Source organism: Protopterus annectens, chromosome 1.part1 (assembly GCF_019279795.1).
Source record: "Protopterus annectens isolate FY-2018-M chromosome 1.part1, PAN1.0, whole genome shotgun sequence".
NCBI lineage: Eukaryota > Metazoa > Chordata > Ceratodontiformes > Protopteridae > Protopterus > Protopterus annectens.
Genome location: NC_056726.1, coordinates 552786883 through 552811243, shown reverse-complemented (window position 1 = coordinate 552811243; position 24361 = coordinate 552786883). Strand labels below are relative to the sequence as shown.

The 24361-nt window shown below is 41.4% G+C and overlaps 1 protein-coding gene across 2 annotated transcripts in view; it reads right to left on the bottom strand.

The window, feature by feature from the left end:
• Positions 1 to 23194, bottom strand: part of RUSC2 (RUN and SH3 domain containing 2) — a 1272067-nt gene extending 1248873 nt beyond the window's left edge. For both annotated transcript variants that reach the window (XM_044076729.1, XM_044076738.1), the window contains exon 1: positions 23072 to 23194. The gene's annotated coding sequence lies outside the window, so the exon portion shown is untranslated. The remainder of the gene's footprint in view (positions 1 to 23071) is intronic.
• Between the last annotated feature and the right edge of the window lie 1167 nt (positions 23195 to 24361).

The window sequence follows — 24361 nt, the reverse complement described above, 5'->3', positions numbered from 1 at the left end:
TTTGTCTATTGGTGGTACAGGGGGGCAATCCTGGGGTAAATTTTCTGTTTCCCATCAATGGCTCTAAGCTGCAGTTGAGAATGGACAGGGATGAACTTTGTTTTATATGGACGGGGAGTCTATTCCATAGCAGTATCCACTGCTAATTATACCTGTCTCTCCAAACTGTTCTACTGATGTTGCAGAAAACGTTTAGATCTCTCGACAAAATATTTCTGATGCCATTTGATTTCCTGATGTGTGCTAAATCTATCAACAATGTGTCAGAGGATGCCTTGTATGCCAGACACAGTTCACCTCTTACCAATCTGTAGAATACAGAGTATAGTGACAGGCCTTTCAGTCAGTCCATGTAGGACATGTTGTTTAGGCCTTGTATCCTTCTAGTAAGATATCTCCGTGGGCATTTCAGCTGTTGCACTTGTCTGGACAAATACATGCCAAAGGGGGCATTATATTCAATGACTGGCCTAATGAGGACTGAGTTAAGGGGACAATGACATCCCTAGATCTAGACACAATCCCTTCGTTTACAAACTGTGCAACATAGAAGGGCTTTCTTGCAACAACAGACATGTTGGTCAAAAATACGGTCACTGTTCACATATCTTCCCAAATCTTGAACTGGGTCAACTCTTAGGTGCGTACTGTCAATGTGATAGTTCCCTGGGGTAGATGACTTCCCAAAAGATACAATAACACATATTTTTTTTTACATTTAGTTTCAGACCATGATTTTGACACCGGCTATTTATTTGAGACAAAACTTCCAGCAGGATGATCAATTGCGGAGTCAATGACTGCTTCTAGCTTGCAGTTATCTGCAAACTTATTCAGCCAGAGCTTTTGTATTGGCTTTTACTTCAGAAATGTAAATGCCAAACAGGAGAGGTCCCAGCACAGAGTCTTGGGGGGGGACTCCACTGCTGACTGGTCTATTTGTGGAGATAACTTCCCCTATTTTGATTATCTGTATCCTCTGTAAGCCAGATGGCAATCTGGAGGTTGACATAGGGGTTTATTCTCTGTTTATTTAGCTTTTCTACTATGCCTGAGTGGGGAATTGTGTCAAAAGTTGCAGCCAGGCCGAGGTATGCGGTATGTATCATTTTGCCTTCATCCTTTGCTTTGGTAACCTTTTCAAAAAAATCCACCAGGCTGAGTAAGCATTACCTGCCCTTGATGAATCCAAACTGAAATAGGTTGAGTGTTTGGAGGTTCCCTATGTCCTGATTGATTAATTCCATGACAAGTCTTTCCATGGCATTGCATATGAGGCTGGTCAAACTTACAGGTCTGTGTTTGCTTGAGTCTGTGGAAGGTCCTCCCTTATTTATTTACTTACTTACTTATTTATTTATCTGTCTGTATTTGTTGACCAGGAAAGTCCGGCTGGGCAGAGTCCATTTTCAGCGGAGGCCCGGGGAGAAAACCTCCACCACAGTACACTTATATTAGCAAGTAAATTTCAGACATTTCTCAGAAAAACAACAGCTACATTTTTCATGAAACAGCAAACATAATTAAAGACAGGTATATACAGTAATGTATTTACATCAACAATTATAAGTCCATACAGTTGTTCCAGCTGTAAAATATTGCTGAAGTAAAAACATTTTTCCAAAGAAGTTTTGTGTTCTAACATTTCAGTAAGTAAAGAAAGGTTTACAAGGAGATCAAAATATGTAATCAAATTACAAAATTATGTAGGAAGGTAGATTTTAGTATTGCACGCTTATAAAAAGTTCAAGAGCTATAATGAAGTAAGTTGTAACATTATGTAAAAGGGGGGGGGCAGTAGTGTACAGGAGGATAATGGCAATAGCATATAACAGAGAGCATGGTAAAGGATTGGCTCTATTTAAGCTGCCTGTTCCAAACTGGTGTGTCTAGAGGGGCCTCTATAAAAAAACAGAGAAATTATCTTAATTCTACATATCATTTAATGAATACAATTTTAAACCCCACCAGCAGCCCAAGATCAGGGCATTACATTAACATTAACTTGCCTCTGTCCGCCTTTCTTACCTTGTTACAATTTAAAGCCTGGGTAAAGTCCAAATAAACAGATATTAAAGCAAAAAGTACTTTAACATATACAGTAGTCACTGATAAGACTTGCCCCACTTCACATTCAAAATACCCCTGACGGCACTCTACACAAATCTGCTTGCCCCACTTCACATTTAAAATACCCCTGACTGCACTCTACACAAATCTGCTTTATAAAATAATATGCAGCTTACATCCTGATATTGTATACAAATACTAATAATAAAAACTATGTACAGTTCAGTGTCCCTCTAAATATTAGTGACAAAGTGCGTATATGCTTTACAGTTCGTCCACTAGTCTAACAAAGTCAACTAAATTTCAGTCTTTCTTCATCGTCTTACAAAGCCACACTTCACATAACTGTTACTGTATCCAGTGGAACTGAAGCTTTACAGTCTCCCATTTATTCACTAATTTCACAATGATGCTGGTCTTCCTAAGCACCTTTATCTCTCAACACCAGTCTCTGGTTCAGGTCTAAATTCTTCCAGTCAGCTCCTTTGCTTTTTAACTTTTTCTCAACCTGTGGGCTTTGCTATTATCAAAAGAATGAAAAACATACTCTTCTTCTTGCTGACTCACTCTTTGTTGGATACACTTTTTTAATTTCCTTCTTAGCCTATTTTGCATCACATCAAAAATATATTTGATCCTCCAAGAAAAAAAGAATAAGATAAGGTAGCTTGAATATCACACTAGCCTTGACAGTCCCTGATAGCTGGGATAAAATTTGCTTACAGGAAATAATCGTATTCCACAAACATTCTGCTGTCCCCAAATGTAATACTTTCCCCTTCTACCACAATTCTATCAAAAGCAATTCTTTCTGCTGGTATGATTGCATCTTTTACCAATGCAGGTATTGGCTGCTTTCTCACAGCCAGATTTGATACACACAACATGCCCTCATGATTAATAAATCCGCCTGTGGAGCACCAGTCCAGTTGTTTACTTCTAATTTCATAAAATTAATGCAACTTCTTCCTTCCATTTTTTCTGGTACAGCAGAAAATCTCAGGTTCTCTCTGCATGCCCAGTCTTCTAACTCTACTATTTTTTGATATAGCTCTTCTTGAAAAAACTTATGCTCACCTAGCCTTTTCCTAATTCCAAACTATGATTTTTCCAGTGTTATCAGTTTATCTGAATAGCTAGTTAAACCTTGTTCTATTTTTCCTGCCTTTTGTTATTTGACTTTATATATTGCTTCAATGTTTCAATTCTTTATCAGAAACAAAAAAGGCTTTAACCCACAGATTCATCACTGCCCTAAAAAGCTGTAAGTGGGATTCCCTCAAACACCTATCTCTAGAAGACGCTGTTAACTCCTTCAATACTACTTTTTAGACATTTTAAACTGCCATGCTCCCCTAGAACCATTAGAGTTAAAGCCAACTATGCACCTTGGCTGAGTAAGGAATGCAGATCCCTACTCAAAGCTAGAGACAAGGCCTGGGAACAATATCACAAATACAAAACCCAATTTACAAAACAAACATTCCTAGAACTGCAAAACAAAGCTAAGAAACTTGTAAAACAAGACAAAATCAACTATTACCATAACATTCAGAAAAAAACACAATAATCCTCAAACATTTTGGGCTGCAGTTAATAATATACTACGAGGCAAAGCAGCTACCCCCACTCCAGCCTCAAACAGCAACTCTGATAATATACCAACCCAATTTAATAAATACTTTATAGAAGCTCTTGCTAATTCTCAAAACATCTCCAACAACCTTGGCCCACAGCACCCAAGGTCAGCAACTCCTCCCAAAATAGCCCTAACCAATTTACATTACAACCAGTTCTGTGGATATCATAAAAAACTACTTGGCAAACTAAAACCAGTTACCCTATCTGCAGATAACCTCCCAGCCAAATTTCTGCAAATTGCAGCAGAAATAGCATACTTAGTAGCAATACTCATTAACAGATCAGTAGCTGACAGCATAGTACCTGTTATCTGGAAGATCTCCCACATTATACCTTTACACAAAGGATGTAATTCCATCAAACTTACTATCTTCCAATTGCTGTCTTATCACCCTTATCTAAAATCCTAGAGAGAGTCATCCATACCAAACTCATGGACTACCTTCACACCCACAAACTACTATATAACACATAACATGGTTTTCGCCCCGTCACTATACCACTACAGCTCTACTGTCCTATAATAATACAGTCAGCCAGTATAGAAATCAAGCAAAATTTGTATCTGCCATATTTTTAGACTTATCCAAAGCCTTTGATATGGTAAATCACAACAAACTGATCAATGTCGGCCCCTCCCTAAATATAGCTCCTCTGTCACCTGGTTCCAAAATTACCTACCAGGAAGCCAGCAGGCCGTACTGTGGCAACACCACCTCTCCACTCTCCTGTCAGTTGCCTTTGGGGTCCCACAAGGCTCCATCCGTGGACCTCTACTTTTCTCCCTCTTCAACAATCAACTTCATACTTCCACTCTTCATGCCTCTGTGACACAATATGTAGATGAATCTACTCTAATATGCATACCTTCCTCCCTCAAGACCCCCACACCATAAAAAAAGATTAATTTCTATTGGTAGAAACATGGCTTACCAACTGCCAACTCATTCTAAACCCCAATAAAACAAAGCTCCTTCTCTTTTACCCAAGAACTCACTCTTCTCACCTAATTTCACCTTTGGAGTCCAAAAATAAAACCATTATCACCCCAGTAACACATACTAAACTGCTAGGCATCGAAACTGACAATAATATGAAATTCAATATTTACACTGCACAGACTATTAAAAAGGTACACAAGAAACTAGGTCTTCTTTACAGAAACAAGCAATTTTTAACTAGATCCACAAAAGCTACTATCACCCATACACACCTCCTGTCAACTCTCCTATATGCCTCCTCAGTACTAAACGACCTCTGTAAAATTGATCCTACCAAGCTAGAATCCTGTTACAATAAAATTGCCAAGTTTGCTACTGATGCCACACACAAGTCACATCACTGCACTGCTCTTAAACAACTAAAATGGCTAGAACTTCCTCAACTGCTACACTATAAACAACTAACTTTTGCCCACAAAATCCTACATCAACCAGACGAAATCCCTGCTCTCAAAAATCTTACCCAACCATACACCACTTCTAGACCTCTAAACTCCAGGGACAAACTCCTGTTAGAAACCACCAAAGCTAACAGCTAGGGAATCTCTCATCTAATGTTATTCCTAAAATATGGAATAAACTGCCAAGCTCTGCTTCCTCTATCTGCTACACAGTACAATTTAAAACTCTCCTAACTACTCCCTTATTAGACAGCTGGCTTTGTTCTTGCAGCACTGCTGGATAACTGAGTTCAGTACAACTACTCACTTATTAGACAGCTGGCTTTGTTCTTGCAGCACTGCTGGATAACTGAGTTCAGTATAACTACTCACTTATTAGACAGCTGGCTTTGTTCTTGCAGCACTGCTGGATAACTGAGTTCAGTATAACTACTCACTTATTAGACAGCTGTCTTTGTTCTTGCAGCACTGCTGGATAACTGAGTTCAGTATAACTACTCACTTATTATAGGTTCATAGGTTCATAGGTTCATACTAGGCTATCTGCCCGAGGGCATTTACAAGCCTAGCCCATCGTTTTGTGGCTTACGCCACCCCTTTAGTATGGGGAACTATACCCATTATTTTGCTGTGCCTCTGTCGAGCAGTGACACTGAGGTAATCCCTGGGGTGTATCTGCGATCTCCCATCCATTGGTCAAGATTTCTCTTGAACAAGGCCAGCGAGGTGCTCTGCCTCACATATACCGGGATTTTGTTCCACAGCATAGGAGTCTTTGGGTGATGAATCTATCCCTCCAGCACGTCCTATTAATAGCCGTGTCGAGGTTTAAGTCTCCGCCCTTGTGGCTCTGATGGATCTAGATTTTTGAGGTGAAGCATATTCATCAAATCTGGGTTTGACATGGCCTTGTATGTTAGGCAAAGGTCACCTCTGAGCAATGTGCGACTGAATAGAGCTGGAGTTCTTTCAGTCGGGCAGCATAGGACAGATTTTTGAGACCCTTTATCCTTTTGGTGAGGAACTTTTGTGGCCTCTCCAGCTGCTGCAAGTGTCGAGTCAGATACATTCCGAATGGGGCATTGTACTCAATCATTGGTCTGATGAGTGATGAGTAGAGGGAGACCATGACCTCCCTTGATCTAGATGAGAATCCCTTCATGATAAGGTGGGCAATGTAGAAGGTCTTCCTAACTACTTTGGCTACATGGGTGTCGAATGACAGACTACTATCAACCTGGGTCCCCAGGTCCCTGATAACTTCTTCTGTGCTCAGTGGATTGCCACCTATTTGGTAGCTAGGGGTAACCTTGTTTTTCCCGAAGGGTATGACTATGCATTTTTTGGCATTTAACTTTAGGCCATGGCTCTGGCACCAGTTATCAGTTTCTGTGAGACCCTTCTGAAGGATATCTGTGTCAGATGTGTTTTCTACTATGGCCCTGCGGTTGCGGTCATCTCCAACCTTTCTCCGCCGTAATCCTCCTGTCTTTGCTTGTACTTGAAAAGTAGATGCCAAACAAGAGTGGGCCCAGGACTGAGCCCTGTGGGACACCACTTGTGACAGGCTTTGAGTCTGACATGGCGCCAGCAACTCTGACCCTGTGGGTTCTGTCACTCAGCCAGTTTGCAACCCATCTTGTGATGTATGGGTTAACATTTAAGCTGATGAGTTTTTCAATGATACCCGAGTGGGGTATTGTATCGAAGGCCTTCGCCAGATCGAGGTAGGCTGTATGGACTGCCTTTCCTCATCAATGGCTTTGGTGACTGTTTCAAAAAGTCGACCGAGTTTAAAAGGCATGATCTGCCTTTGACAAAGCCAAACTGGGTTGGATCCAAAGTCTGCAAATTCCCTATGTCTTTATTTATGAGGTCCATTATGATCCTCTCCATGGCTTTGCAGATAAGGCTTGTCAAGCTAATGGGCGGTAATTTCCAGGGTCGGTGGAGGCACCGCCTTTGTGAAGTGGGACCACAGTTGCAGTGCGCCACTCCTGGGTGCGTATCCAGAGGTAAGACTTTGATTAAACAGCTGTCCTAGCTGTGGGTTTAATTCCTCATTGAGTTCATGGAGCACACAGCCGGGACCCCATCAGGTCCCATGGATGCTGTGTTTTTGCTTTGGAGAGCAGTTCTCACTTGGGCGTTGGAAATGTTTGGGGGGCTGCAATCGTTTGGTATAGATATTTCTCCTTTTGGGGGGGGGAGTTTGCACTGAACCTGTCAGCCAGTATGTTGGCAATGTCTGTAGGATCAGTAATCTTCACATCATTTTGAACTAGTTCTGAGCATATCTGGGAATTTCCTCCCAGGTTTCTAACATAGCTAAAGAAGGCCTTATGATTGTCTTTTGAGTCTTTAGCTATTTTTCTCTCAAAATTTGCTTTGGATGATTTTATGAGGGCTCTTAGTTTTTACTTATAGTGATCAAGGGTGTCTTACATTTTAAGGATTTTGCTCTATCTTGTAGTAGCTTCCTCCTTTTGTTGTAGAGTTTGTTTATGGCTGGGGTCCACCAGACTGGACGCTTGCCTTTGGTACAAAGAGTCTTTGTTTTGCTTGGGATTGCCTTATCCATGCAGTCCTGCAGGTGCTGGTAGAAGGCATTTGTAAGTGATTCAGCGGCTTGAGTACTGTTTTCCATGCTCGGGGCCTTAAAGGAGACTACACTAGTCTTTAGAAGTGTGAAGTCGGCTTTCGAAGTTCTTTACTGTGGTCTTTTTATTTCAGGTGGGGTGGGATGAGGACCTCCAGCGAGATTAGTTTGTGATCTGATCTCACCAGTGAGGGGTATACTTCTGGTGTTGAGCATTGTGCTCCCATGTTCGTGATGATGAGATCAAGTATGTTATCTCCTCTTGTGGGGATGGTGACTAGTTGTTCCATGGCATTTGAGTTTATGAATTCCAGGAACTTTTGGGCTAGGGTGTTTGGGCTTGAGTAGTGTTCCCAGTCTATATTAGGGTAATTGAAGTCACCTAGTATGATGGTGTTTGGTGATACATTTATCCCCTCTAGTGTTTTCAGGAAGGCCATGTGAGGTTCCTGAGTTTGTGAGGGTGGCCTGTAACATGCTACAATTTGCAGAGCAGTCTTGCCTATGGTTAATTGCACCTGGATGGTCTCCGATGCATCGTCGTTGCTACCAATCTTGAGGTGTGGGTGTCCTTGATGAATATGGATACCCCCCCCCCTTTCTTGGTATTGTCTGGATTTTGGGGCCGGAATGCATGATATGAGGTAAAACCTGATAGTGCTGGGGTGCTCTCATGAGCCTTGAACCAGGTTTCTGTCACAGCACAGACATCGATGTTCTCCTTACTGAGAAGGGCCTCGAGTGCGTGCATTTTGAGATTGAGACTTCTGGCATTGAGCAGAATTACCCTTAGTTTTTTCCTTTTTGTGTTCTAGGGTGGTAGGTTTAGAATTTGAGCCTTGCCTAAAAAGGCACTATGGGGTGGCAAGAGCCTTTGCCAATATCCGAATCCCAGGGTGACAGGTGCAAGCCGTCCCTTGGGCAGCGTGGCTTGTCCAGCATGTCATCCCAGGCAGACAGACATTGGATCCCCTTTGAATGACACCAGAGTTTAAGCCAATTGTTAAAGCTGATCATCTTATCTCTGTATTGTGGCATCATTCTTGGTGAAGGTAGGATACTGCTCAAGGTCAGGGTCATACCTGCCTGGGCTACATAATCAGAGAGCTCCTCAATGTCTCTTTTCATGTAGTCCAAAGAGGTACATCTCAGGTCGTTTACACCAGCGTGGACAATGACTGAGTCGTACTTGTACCTGCTGTTGAGAGACCTGAGTGCTTGCATTATGTGGCGGATTCTAGCGCCCGACAGGCAGCTTACTGTGACCTTCTCCTTACTCAGTCTGGTGAGCGGAACGTCAGTGTGTCTGACTATGGAGTCACCAATGACTAGTGTGTTTGGCATTGTGTTTGGCCTTAAGGGCTGTGACCGTTTGACACTCTGACTGTGAGGTCTATGTGTTGCAGGTGTTGTGTTCTGAGGTGGTAGTTGTTTGGGTGTCTGCTTTGGTGGCCTCTGCTGTTTTGGTAGATTTTTGATCAGAGCCTCCGAGTATGTCTGTGTGTTTATGTGTATGATTTGCGGTTGTGATGGTACTATGTGAGACTGGGTCTATAGTGTGTGTGTGTGGTAACCTTCTCCTCCTGTCTGGCCTTGCCAGTCCTATGTTGAGAGAGCTCAGCCTCCAGTTTGGCCGTATATTTGCATCTCTTGCATGTATTTGTGTTTTGTGGGAGGAGGAGAGGGTTGTCTGTGTACATGAGGCAATTGTAACATTGCCTCAATATTCCCAGGTTCACCAGCTGAGCAGGAGAGGACACTAGCAACTGATCCCTCGACATGCTAGAAGGAGTAGACAAAAAAACTTTAAAAGAGATTCAGGGGGATGTGGGTGACCGAGAAATGGGGTTTGCCTTTTGGGGTACTATCTATAACAAGAGTGCTGTATCAAGGTGATAAGTACTGGAGGAGCAAGTGATAGGTTTTTCAGATAGAGTATAGTCTACTTGGAGTCAAGTAGAGATGATTTTTTTAGTTATAGGATACGCTGATTAGATCAGTAGTATAGTTCGAGGAAGGTAGTTTTAAGGGAAAATTTGAAGAGTGGAATTTAGATGGCCCAAATAGTTTAAACTTTGCTGGCCGGCGCTGCCCTAGTGTGCAGCGGTGGCAACTCCACGCCAAGTCAGCTGGCAGCGATAGCGTGTTTTATAACAGGGGCTGAAAAGAGCTACGAATTGGCCCAAACGACCAATGGGCTACTAGTTACTGGCTGAAACCTTACCAGATCAGGCGAAAAGGCGCTCAGTGCTACCCACTCCCACTGGTTAGCAAAGAAACTTCCCTCCTTCCAAATATGGCAGTGATTCAGTATCAGGAACTAAAGACAAAGTCCAGGGATCAGCAACTCTGAAACTGGACTATTCTAGTTCAGTGAGGCGGGAAAACAAGAGATAGTGTTTTTTTTTTTTTTTTTTTTTGTAAAGAAACAGAAAAACAGACAGTAAAAGCTTTAAATGCTGTAAATCGGCTAGCGCACTTTAGTGTGTAGCCTACAGAAACAATTTGCAACAAATAGAAACTTTAAAGTGCAATAAACAATGTTACAATGCAAAGTTTGACTTAAGTAGCTGTAAATCAGGCAAAAAACAGTAGATCAGGCGAAAAATGCAGTCGCTAGCTTAAATACAGTTGGAAAGCCACAAATAATACTTATATCAGGTAGAAGGTCACTCTTTTAGCCTTCTGCTGCTTGGAACTCTGCAGGCCACCGGGATACTGTGCTGAGTTGGTACAAGCTGAAAAAACGCGCGTATAGCGCGTTTTATAACAGGGGGCTGAAAAGAGCTACGAATTGGCCCAAAACGACCAATGGGCTACTAGTTACTGGCTGAAACCTTACCAGATCAGACGAAAAGGCCGCTCAGTGCTACCCACTCCCACTGGTTAGCAAAGAAACTTCGCTCCTTCCAAATATGGCAGTGATTCAGTATCAGGAACTAAAGACAAAGTCCAGGGATCAGCAACTCTGAAACTGGACTATTCTAGTTCAGTGAGGCGGGAAAACAAGAGATAGTGTTTTTTTTTTTTTTTTTTTTTTTGTAAAGAAACAGAAAAACAGACAGTAAAAGCTTTAAATGCTGTAAATCGGCTAGCGCACTTTAGTGTGTAGCCTACAGAAACAATTTGCAACAAATAGAAACTTTAAAGTGCAATAAACAATGTTACAATGCAAAGTTTGACTTAAGTAGCTGTAAATCAGGCAAAAAACAGTAGATCAGGCGAAAAATGCAGTCGCTAGCTTAAATACAGTTGGAAAGCCACAAATAATACTTATATCAGGTAGAAGGTCACTCTTTTAGCCTTCTGCTGCTTGGAACTCTGCAGGCCACCACGCGGATACTGTGCTGAGTTGGTACAGCTGTCTTTGTTCTTGCAGCACTGCTGGATAACTGAGTTCAGTATAACTACTCCCTTATTAGACAGCTGTCTTTGTTCTTGCAGCACTGCTGGATAACTGAGTTCAGTATAACTACTCACTTATTAGACAGCTGTCTTTGTTCTTGCAGCACTGCTGGATAACTGAGTTCAGTATAACTACTCACTTATTAGACAGCTGGCTTTGTTCTTACAGCACTGCTGGATAACTGAGTTCAGTATAACTACTCACTTATTAGACAGCTGGCTTTGTTCTTGCAGCACTGCTGGATAACTGAGTTCAGTATAACTACTCACTTATTAGACAGCTGGCTTTGTTCTTGCAGCACTGCTGGATAACTGAGTTCAGTATATGTAACCACATTATGCACAGGGGGTGCTACCGTACTTCGTTCTTTTCTCCCACGTCTATTGTAACTTGCCTTTCTCATTATCTAAATGCATGTATCACATGTTATGTTATTGTAACCTCTAAAGTATTTTATTGCCCATCATCGTATTATTGATTTTGTATGCTACTAGAATTTCCTTGTATTATTGTTAACTTTTACAACGTATTTACTTCTTATTACTGGAGCTTTTCTCCCCGGGCCTCCACTGAAAAAGGACCTGTGTCCAGTCAGACTTTCCCAGTAGACAAATGTGAAATAAATAAAATAAATAAATACATTTTGATCATCACTGGATGCATACGATTTATTTTTCCATTAAATTACTATAAGCCATCTCCATTATCAAAACTGGAACTTGGAACTGTTTTTTGCCGAACAGCTGCAAGATTCTTCCCACTCTGAGTTTTTCATTCTTTTCCAGTGGATTTTCTCTTACTTTCTCCAAGTTTCTTCTTTGCTGGCACCAAAGTAATGTAATTACTAGCCAGTAAGAGAATTTTATTCACGCTGAAAGACTGTGAAACAAAGCCAGTGCAGTTTCTTTTTTCACACTAGGAGAGTTCTAGTCAAGTTGTTGATCAGTGTGGCGTGATCCTGGAGGTCTTCTAGCTCATAATTTTGAGACTTTTCCTCAAACCTTGGCCCAATCAGGAGGGGATTCTGGGGAAATCTCCATCCTCTTCATTGTTGACATCAGAGGTGGTTAAACTCCACAAGGGAGTCAGTGTGCTTTTACTTCTTGCATGTCTTTTCTTTAGTATCTTCAAGAGGATCTGGAGAGGAGCATGGCAGCATCTATATGTCGGTGCAGGCAGTACAAATGTTGGTGGAATCCATTTTAAAGATTTTGCAGGGCAGACATTGAGCCCAATGCTTATGGCTAATTTGGTATCAAAAACCCTTCAGCACATTGCTGTGGGACTACACACAGTGGCATCTACACCTAACAGCACTGCAACAGTGCCAGAACCAATGTACTTGGCTCAAGCATCAGGACTAAGAGAATCAGTGTTGGCAATGACAGCATCAAAAACAATCACACAGATGGAATACACTCTAAACAGAAGCAGATACTAAGACATATGTTGCCAACAAGGACTCTGCAGACCTAGGCATCATTGCTGCCTAGTGTACTAATGATGATGACACTGTGTTTTACTTGTATTCTGCATGCAGGCTGATACAATCTCAAAACTGGCAACAAAAACTAAGGGACTCTAAGAAAAGCTTCATGGAACTAAGTTCTGAGGAAAGGCAATCAAACATGTCCCTATTCTGAACAGGACAAGAAAGGATAGCAAACAGCTTTTCTTTGATTTCAGCAGAGCCACCTGCAACCTGTTATAACCAAAATTCTGCAAAAATACGAAGGGGTGTGATTCAGGTTAAAACTTGGAGCTTCAAATGCTAAACAATTCTTATCTGAAAGACTCAATGGATAAACTGCACCACTGCTGAAGTGTAAGACTTTGATTAAAACAATCTGTAATACTACTTTAGAACAATGTCATCCCCATCATCTAATCTTAAATTCAGAGACTGGAGAATAAAGGATCTGTCTATGTCTGGAAATGTTATGAATCTTGTGTTTCTTAGGAAGGGAAGATTCAAATGACAATGAAAGACTCAGCAACAAAGATATGGAAGGATTTAGTTCCTCCTGAACTGAGAGCATTTTCTCCAGCAAGCAGAACTGCAGTTGACTCCTGTAATTGTTCAGCATTAGAGGAGGAAAAATGTGATAACAGTAAATCTACTGTCCCCTTCTCCTAAACAATAAAGACAAATTTGATATTTCCTTTGTGGGAAAATCTTCTTTTCATAAGCACAGTTTTCAAGAACAGCAGCTCATATTTAGCTATTGATCAAAGCCACAAACCAGAAAATGGGAAATTACTGTGTTTCCTACATACAGGTCTTATCCTTGGAATACTGAAGAAAAGGAAGATTTTAAGGTAATTTGCAAGACAGAGAAGAAAGGTAGACCTAACTGAAAAAGTGATAGAAAACTGGAAGAAATACACTATAAAGGACAACCTGACAAGCTATGAGGGAACCAAGACAGTGTATCAGAATAAAACATAATATTGTACTCACTGACTTTTTATTTTTTTCTTCAAAATTTAAACTTTTGGCCCGCAGCCATTATGTGCATCCTAGGTTGACTGTGACAACAGATATCCCGAGAGGAATGCAAGTTGTCATTATATATATATTCACATACAAATATCCCATAGAAAATCTGTGAGGTGACCTAAAGAGGACTGGGCAGTAGAGATGCCCTCGCAAACTGACAGATTTGGTGTGCTTTTGCAAGGAAGAGTGGGCGAATAATGCCAAGTCAAGATGTGCCATGCTGATAGACTACTACCCACAAAGACTGAATGCTGTAATTAAATCAAAAGGTGCTTCAACAAAGTATTAGTTTCAGGGTGTGCACACGTATGCAAACAGCGTATTGTACGTTTTTTCTTTTTTATATTTTCCCCAAACAGATTCAATTGAATTGTACAGGTTATAGGTCACATTAAAGGTGGGAAAAGTTTTGAAATTATTTATTGCGGTCTCATTTTTTTATATCACAAAAACCTGGCATTTTAACAGGGGTATGTAAACTTTTTATATCCACTGCATATTGATATAGATATATAAAAACACATGCACATATAGACATATATAGACATCTAGACAGATACAGATATTTGCATGTGTGTGTGGATATATATATAGATAGATACATAGACAGATATTGATAGATAGATAGATAGACAGATATTTCTAGACACATTTATACATACATATACACACACACTATTGAGAGTGTTTAATTTAGGACACACCTTTGGACTTTGCTCAGGTATGGGAAGTGCTGAGCTGACTGAAATCCGGATAGGGCTGTCAGTTAAATGTCTCGGGAGGATTTTTAGAAGAAGTTTTAAAAAAGGGTTAAAAAATGAAACTGTAATGTTTGGCACTACTGACATAATGACATGAAAGGTGGCTCCATTTTACATACAGTTTTAAGTGACTTGCAGTCCTTTTTGAGGGGGTGTAGTGTGTAAGCCCCACCCTTAATGGACATTACACCATTTAAAAAAACATGATTCACAAGAACATTTCATTTCTTAAAAGTAGTAGACTCACATCACACCGAGGGTGTTGCTCGCTGCTGTGCATCCTGGTGTGTCCTAATATAAAGAATTGCCCTTTTGAGATCTATATATTTCTGGACCTCATATATTTCAATTACAGGACTTGTTTATAGGTGTTGGGATTTTACTAGTTTTAGTTTTTGTTTTTTTTTATTTTTGTAAAAAATATAACAACTCTAGAAAAATAGCAGCAGCTGCAAAGCATGTGGGATTTATTTTTAATAAGTCTGCAAATTTACAAAAATTACAGTGTATGTATGTATATATATATATATATATATATATATATATATATATATATATATATATATAAAAAACACCCATTCTGCCAACACATAATTGGTGAAAATTCTGTGCTCAAAGTAACCCTCCTGTCAAGTTTTGCTTTATTAATAGTAAAGGAATGTGGAAATTATTTCTATGCCTCTTCTTGCTCTTAACCAAAAACATAAAGCTTTATACACCTAGGACAAAACTCACTTTTTGAAAAAAATCTGCATTCTAAACACATTTCACATTCAAAAGGTACCGTTATCGGTTCATAGCAGGTTACTAGGCTAATGGCCCTAGGGCCTTTACAAGACTAGCTGTGTAATAATCCGAGTATCCTTACTGACCACTGGTCACTGGTCATTGTTAGAGCGATTGTGTGATGAGCACCAACTGCCCCTGTCCATGAGGGACATAGGTGCCATCCCTGGGGTGAATTTACGGTCACTCATCCAGCTATCAAGGTTGCGCTTGAATAGGATCATTGAAGAGCTCTGCTTCAAGTGGAGAGGGAACTTATTCCAGAGGTGCAACAATTGCTTGGAGATCTATCTGTGTCTCCCCCCATGTTCTGGTAATGTCACAGGCTAGGTTGAGATCCCTGGAGCGAGTTATTCTTGTCCCTTTAGATTTGCATATGTGCACAATTAGGACAGGGTCTGAGACTGCTCTGTAGACCAGGTACGGTCAACTCTTAGCAGCCTGTATGATGCAGATTATAGTGTTGTTAGAAGCCTCTGTGGTCTCTCTAGTTGCTGCAGGTGTCTGTTGAGGTACACACAGCAGGGAGCATTGAACTCAATTAGTGGTCTGATAAGGATCAAGTACAACGGAGCTATAACATCCCTGGTCTTGGATCCAATGACCTTATTTATGAGATGCGCAATGTGGAATGCTTTTCTTACCACTACAGACACATGGTGATCAAAGTTTAGACTTACAGTAGCTCTATCTATATCATAACTAGCATGGGCTACTTTTTTGCTAAAGGGGATAAGGAGGCATTTATTACACTAAGTTTTAGTCCATGAGTTTGGCACCACTCATATGTCTGTGTTAGCCCTTTCTGTAATATGTTATCTTTGGGGGACTCTAAGATTGCACCCAGTTTACAGTCATTTGCAAACCTGGTAAGCCACAGGCCACCTACCTTTGCCTGGACTTCAGAAAAATAGATTCCAAACAGAAGAGGGCCCAGCACATATCCTTGTGGTACCCCACTGGTAACTGGTCTACTGGTGGAGAAGGACTCCCCAACTTTGACAGTGTGCGTTCTGTCAGTGAACTAGTTTGCTACCCTTCTGGTAATGTATGGGTTAATCCCCTGCTGGGAGTGTTTCTCTATGATACCTAAATGGGGGGTTATGTCAAAGGCCTTGAGTAAATCAAGGCAGGTGGTATATACTGTTCTGCCCTCATCCAAGGCTTTGGTGACATTCTCAAATAAGTCCACTAGGATTAATAAGCAACATCTACCCTTGACAAAGCCAAACTGGATCAGGTCAAGGGTATGAAGATCACATATGTCCTTGTGGATAAGGTCTATGATGATTCTTTAACTGACCTTGCAGATAAGGCTGGTTAGGCTTATGGGTCGATAGTTTCCAGGGTCAATTGATGGACCCTAGGGTTACCACCCCTCCGTTTTTTTTTTCTGGACTATCCAGAAATCAAACTGATTCTCCGGTAGTCCGGAAAACACTGTACAAACTCCAGTATTCTGTTTCAAAAAAGGAAACAGACTATCTGAGTCTGCAAATCAGCTGATTTACTATGCTTTTTTACAGAAACGCATAGTAAATCAGCGGAAAACCGGCAGCAGGAACAAGAAAAGAGGGCTTTCCCCACCAGGTGATGTAATCATGATGTCACAAAATGGGTGGAATATGGGCAGGAGAGGGGTGGGTGGGCGGGGGTTACTGGTGAAGCGAAGGGTGTGGCTTCACTCGGGTTTTAGTCACAACGAAAGGTGGCAACCCTAATGGACCATGTGATGATATGGGTAAGTGCCAGCATAGCCAGTTGGAGTTTTGCAAAGAATGCTATATCCTTTGAATATCAAACTGATTTATACAAGATGCTTGTGTTACAAATGTATTAGAACTGTATGTCATTTATACATCAAACTAATTTTGTACAGATGCTTGTGCTGAATATGTATTTGTTAGCTTTGTTTGTGTTGAAATGTAACAGTGCACCCTGCTGAAATGAAGATAAATGTGCATGTATTTTTGTAGCTGAATTAAATGTATATGTTTTAACAGAGGATACTGGCACAGCAGAGTTCAACTTTAAGAAAAATAAGGGAAATGTAATTGTGCTGTTAAGCCATTAAAAGGCAGTCCACAGTGCTGGCCAGGACTGGAGATGCAGGGTCTGGGGAACAGCCTTTGGCCATTAGCTCAGTGAAAACAGGGGAGGCCCCAGGTACTGCCATAAACGTGTGTATGTGTACTGTGGCCATCTGTGCTAATTCCTGTCTCAGCTTCAAAGTGGAATACTGTGAGAACCTAGACTCAGGTGACCAGATGAGGTCATTCTGCCAGCCCTCTTGGAAATTATATTTTAGAAATTACAAAGAGAAATCTCAGAATACTGAGTATTCTGTTTTGGATAAACTGACTAGAAAGACCCTCACCCACAGCACCTTACTTTGCAGTAGTAAATAATTTAACTAGGAAACTGTAAAATTCACTTAGAATCAGTCAGGAATATAGTGAAGCTTAGTTTAGATATTGTTTTTCTCTATTTCTCTGAGTCTGTCCATCAATGTTCTTTTCAATATTTCCTATGATCTGAACTCTGTGGTTTACTGTGAATAAACATTCAGTATTTCATGCTCTTTTATTATTATTTTTATTATTGTTATTATTATTACCATCATTATTAAAATATTTAATTTTTTTATTGTGGCTGATCCTTGTAGAAAGCACATAACCTTTGAGAGTGCTTATATTTACTTGGTGACACTGTGTGGACCACTGCAGAAGGCCTAGCCATCTTGGTCAACTACTACCATTTGTATTAGTATTAATATTGGAGAATATAACTGGACACCTTTTGTTAAGGGCCTTAGAGTAGCTGACTGTGAAGTGTTTGGTGGCAGTGATAACTACCATATACTCTGGGCAGAAGGGGGCACAGTAGGTACATCTTTCCCAGGGTGTGTGTGTGTGTGTGTGTGTGTGTGTGTGTGTGTGTGTGTGTGGGGGGAGATTGTACTTGATGTAGAGAGGTCTGCATCTGGAAATACCAAGTGTATCCGTTTGTATTCCAAGTCCATGTCCCTCTCCAGTATCAGTGGTGAAGATTCAGGCTCTTTGATTACTGGCCCAGCATGGGAACAACACATATTGGGGCCCATCACATACAGGTAGCAGTGGTGGGCATCACAGACCCCCTTTGCACAAGGGGATTACTGTTGCTGTTCTCCAATTTGCCGGGACAAAGCCAGTTCTCAGGTTATGGTTAGAGAGAGTGCCAAGTAGTTCACATGTATTAAACACACAATCTACTTAATATTATTATTTTTGACACCTTGCTGGAATACGTATTTTATGTAAATATAATTAATACTGTATAACCACTTTATTTTCTGCTCTGCACCTAAGCTGTGTGTGAAAAATGTTGTTTCTGACTGTCAGATTACCTCCTTCAACAAATCATAAATATCCAAGTACCCAAACATACAAATCTTAAATCATGAAATGATATTGTCTAGGTGTTTTTTGCTGAATAACATGCATTTTTAAAACTGTATCCACTTCAGCTTTTGTGCTACGAGACCAAATATAGTGAATACTCATAGGTTCATAGGTGTGTACTAGGCTAATGGCCCTGGAGCCTTTACAAGCCTAGCCCATAGGATTATCCTGGCATCATGCCACCTGACCTTAGTTCCCAGTGCCTCTGTCAAGCAGAGCCACTGGAGTGATCCCAGGGTGAATTTTCTATTTCCCATCCACTCATCCACTCATCAAGATTTCTCTTGAAGAGGGCCAGTGAGGTGCTCTGTTTGACATGTATGTGAAGTCTATTCCATAGCATGGGCAGTCTCTGGGTTATGAACCTATCCCTCCAGCTTGTTCTGTTGATTGTGGTAATGAGGTTGAGGTCTCTGGAGTCTGTGGTGTGGAGGGATTGGGATTTCTTTAGATTTAGCATTTCTAACAGAGCTGTGTCAGACATGGCTTTGTAAGTCAAGCAGAGATAGCCTCAAAGCAAGTGATATGAGACAGAGAATAGTTGGAGTTTTTTGAGTCTGTCCATATAGGACAAGTGTTTAAGGCCTAGGATCCTCTTTGTGAGGTACTTTTGCAGCCTCTCCAGTTGCTGCAGGTGTCTAGTGAGGTACATGCCAAATGGGGCATTGTACACGATAATTGGCCTAATGAGGGAAGAGTAGAGGGAGACAATGACCTCTTTTTTCCTGGATGCAAAACCCTTAGTAATGAGATGTGCCACATAGAAGGACTTTCTGACCACAGTGGCAATGTGGTGGTCAAAAGAGAGGTTGCTGTCAGCCTGTGTTCCCAGATCTCTTATAACGCCTTCTGTGTTCAGTGGACTACCATCGATGTGGTAATTCGTGGGAACCGGGTTTTTCCCAAAGGGGATGATGACACATTTTTTGGCATTGAGCTAAAGGCCATGGTTCTGAAACCAGTTGTTGGTCTCGGTAAGGCCTTTCTGTAGGATGTCAATATCACTTGGGGAATTAATAATAGCTCCCAACTTGCAATCATCTGCAAAATTTGTCAGCCAGAGACCCTTCATGTTGCCCTGGACTTCAGAGAAGTAGATAACAAATAGGAGAGGACCGAACCCTGTGGGACTCCACTTGTGACTGGTTGGCAGTCTGACTTGGAGTCAGCTACTTTCACACTGTGGGTTCTATCTGTAAGACAGTTTGCAACCCACCTAGTGATATAGGGGTTGATGCTTAGCTTAGTGAGTTTTTCTATGATTCCTGAGTGGGGAATGGTATCAAAGGCTTTGGCCAGATCAAGGTAGGCTGTATGAACCACCTTGCCTTCATCCACAGCTCTGGTGACTGACTCAAAGACGTTGACCAGGTTGAGCAGGCATGATCTACCCTTCAAAAAACCAAACTGTGTGGGATCCAGAGTTTGGAGATTCCCTATATCCTTGTTTATTAGGTCCATGATGATGTGCTCCATAGCTTTGCATATCAGACTCATCACACTAATGGGGCGATAGTTCCCAGGGCCTGTAGGTACTCCTCCTTTGTGGAAAGGGATGACTGTAGCAGTGCGCCATTCAGTAGGGACAAAGCCTGAGGTGAGGCTGTGATTGAACAGGGCACACAGGTAAGGTGCCAATTCACTCTGTAGTTCAAGTAGAACACAGCCGGGGATATTGTCAGGTCCCATAGAAGCTGTATTCTTGGCCTTGGACTGTGCTGTTTTAACCTGTGCAGCAGTAATACTGGGTGCCTGGCAATCTACTCATATTGTGATTGGTCCTTTGGCTGGGGAAAGAGTGGTAAAGTTGGCACTGAATCTGTCGGACAGTATATTGGCAATATTTGTTGGCTCAGTATAGGAGGTACCATTCTGCAGTAGCTCAGAGCAAATCTGGATACTGCAATGGAGATTCTTTACATAACTATAGAGGGCCTTGTGGTTGTCTTTACTACCTGCTACAATTCTGTTTTCATAGCAAGCTTTAGACGATTTGATGAGGGATCTCAATTTTTTTGCTGAGACTAATAAGGAAGTTTTTTGGGACTTCACCTTATTCCACATCAGTTTCCTCCTTCTGTTGTAGAGTTTGTTTATGGCAGAGGACCACCAGATTGGCTTTCTTTTTTTGGAGGAGAGCCTCTTTGTTCTATTGGGTATGGCGAGATCCATACATTTGTGTACGTGTTTGTACAGTGCATTTGTGTATGATTCGGCAGTCATGCAACAATTCTCCATTTGCATGGGTGCTGTGAAGTTATTCTCCTCTGTTTTTAGGAGCCCAAAGTTAGCTTTGGAGAAGTTTTTCATGGCGATTACCTTTAGGGGGCTGGTGGGAAGGATGTGGATTTCCAAGGTGATTAGTTTGTGGTCGGATCTAATCAGGAAGGAGTTGACTATTGGTGTAGAGCAATGGTCACCCATGTTAGTAATGACCAGGTCAAGGATGTTGCTACCTCTAGTGGGGGTAAGAATGAGTTTGTCCAAGGCATTGGAAGTAATGAATTCCAGGAAATGTTGGTCAAGTGTATTGGTACACGAGTAGTTTTCCCAGTTAATGGAAGGATAGTTGAAGGTGTGGAATGAGTTATAGCCTGGTAGTGCAGGGGTACTTTCTGCTGTCTTGAACCAGGTCTCTTTTACAGCACAAATGTCGATGTTCTCCATTTTAGGGAGTGCTTCGAGCGAGTGCCTTTTGAGGTTTAGACTTCTAGCATTGAGCAGCATGTCCCTCAGACTGCATTTGTTTGTAGCTGTTACAGTGGTAATTTGGTCTTTGGAACCCCGTCTAAAAAAGGTACTACAGGGGTGGCAAGAGCCTTGGCCAGTATCCGGAAGCCCAGGGGTGACAAATGCAAGCCATCTCTGACAAAGCATTGAAGTCTGTCAATCATGTGATCCCAGGCAGACAGATACTGGATCCCCTTACAATGACACCAAAAACTTAGTCAATTGCTGAAATCGATCATTTTCTGATTGTACTGTGGTGTCATTCTGGGTGATGGTAGGAGACTGCTCAGGGCTAGGGTCATACCCACCTGGGCTACATAATCTAAGATCTCTTCCATGTCTCTTTTCATGTAGTTCAGGGAGGTACATCTCAGATCATTCACACCCATATGTACAATGACGCAGTCATATTTGTACCTGTTGTTGAGGGACCTGAGTGCGTGCGTGCGTTATTTGGTGAATCCTGGCACCTGACAGGCAGATGACTGTTACTTTCTCCTTCTTCAACCTAGTGAGTGGGACATCAGTGTGCCTCACTATCGAGTCACCTATGACTAGTGTGTTGGGCATGCTGTTTTGCCTTATGGGCTTTGGTTGAGTGGCACACTGTTTAGGAGAGTTATGTGTCTCGCTATTAGCGTTGTGTTGTGGTGGTCGAGTGCGTTTCTGCCTTGGAGGTCTCTGCTCTTTGGGTAGAGTTTTATTGAGAGCCTCCACGAAGGTGGGTGTGTGGTTTGTGTTTTTATGTCTAGGCAGTGCTGGTGTGTGTTCTGGAGGGCCATATGTTCCATGTGGTGTGGTGCAAGTGTTGACCTTCTTCTCTTGACCAGCTATTCCTGTCTTGGCTAGAGATTGCATGGCTTCCAGTTTGGATATATAGGTGCATCTCTTGCAAGTCTGAGTGCTGGGAGTTAAGAGGAGAGGGTTGGCAGTGCACATGAGACAGTTGCTACATTGCCTCAGGATACCTTCAGACATGCCTGGAGGGGTGGGCATTACTGCAATAAATGTGACTGCGGGGAATTAGCTGTTTTGTATTATAACTGAAAATGTTTAAATGAGTTCTAGAGCCTGATGAAGTTATAGAGTGGCAAGACAACTGATGATGATAATGTTGACCGATATGCGAAATTTAATACATATGGTACTATAGATATGTATTATTATCACGCCCTGTTATTGGATCACAACAGCTCCTCTTAGAAATCTAACAACACGTTCTTGTTTACACTTGTACTTTTACGTTCTTGTTTAGAGCTGTAATTTTTAAGTACTTTTGTACACTTGTTTGCTCTGCGTTATCTTCATTCCTTGTAAAAAAGTGCTAACGGCTCACTAACTTATTAAATAAGTAATATGTGCACAAAAAATGGTATGTACATTAGGTGTACACATATACTATTTCCATTGGGAAATATCTAATTCTGACAAGAGTATACATTTTGATACAATAATTAAAAAAAATATTAAATATAAACATTATCATTACATAACATTCCGAAGTCATATCGCTATGAAGCTACGTAAAAGTATTTTATGCTGACGGGTATCTTATTAAAACATCCAGACCTTAAGATCAACGTGTTGACAAAAACATGTATACCCTATGCTTCAGTTCACCACCAGGCGCGATGCACACAATTTGACACCGTTACACACTCAGCTGAAGTCAATAGCACATATACGACATTCTTAAGTTACTAAAAATGTAACTGGTAAGAGTGCTTACTTACCAGTGCCTTTAGTTGCTAATTCCAGTAGGACTCTCGACCGGTTACAGGTTATCTTTCCACACACGCTTCCAAGTTCCAAACCTTTCACCACACAAACTGTACAACTATATTACATGCAATCTCCTGGCACTTCGCCTAAAGCTACACCCATCACCAGAACGCGGTGACTATGTATCGGTGACGCCACCAGAAGGGGCGGGAGTTTAGAGGCATGTTGTTCTAGATATAAGACCATCAGTAGACATGTTAGGTATTCTATTTTTTATAGAAACGAGGCAATGTACTGTGCACGTCTGAGCTGTCCCATTTGGCTTCACGGACAAGTGCGATACATTGGGGCAAAACGTTTAAATGTTTTTTTTTTTTCAGAAGTGGAATTAAAGTTAGGATAGCGTGTAGCAGTAATCGTGAAGCGATAGTTAGGCAAGTATATCGATGATTTTCTTCAGCGATTGCGAATCTGTGGATTGTTAATAATGAAAATTCGTCTGGCTCTAGATGATTGTTTTTACCGAAGTGGCACCCACCCCAAGTACAAAAATGGGAAAACCTGTCTGTGGTTCTGCGGCGAAATTTTGTCCTAGCTAGTATTATGTCTGAACGTGGCTTTTGCTAGCTGTAAAAATGACAGCTATTCGAGTTAGTCATCCTCGAAAACTAGGCATTTCTGTTAGGGATAAAGCAGCAAAATTAGCTGTAATGTGCATATTGGGCCATCCTCTTAAGCAGGTATTTATTTTTTGTATTTTTGTTCCCAGGGTAGGTCACCGACCTCCATGGACATTCTTCAGACGCAGCCCGGGAGCGGTATCTGGTTAAATGACTTGCTCAGGGTCACACATTTAGGCAATGGGGGCTGAATCAAACCTTGCACGACTAGACCACAGGAAAGGGCTTCTTAATCCTGTCAGCCAAGGTATATATGGTAAGTGTACTGTGAGACTGAGTAATGGTTAAGATGTTCACCTCAAAGGCCACCAGTCCTAGCAACTCTGGGGCCCAGTATGGACAATTTTGACAGGGTCCCCAGGTAACCACATCACCTACCACCCACCCCCCTTCCACCCTCTAGCCTTCTAGAATTAAGATTAGGTATTATGAATACATGCTGCTGTAGTATAAAAGCAAAATAAAAGAAGACCATGCTGTTTTGAAGTAAGCTCGATTGAAACCTGGTAAAAATCTGAAAAATCACAACTCTCAACTCTTGTCTCCATCCCCACTGTGCTAGAATGTCAGGATTCCCGAAAACTGAAACAGTGTGGTTGAGCTTGACAATTGGAGGGAGAT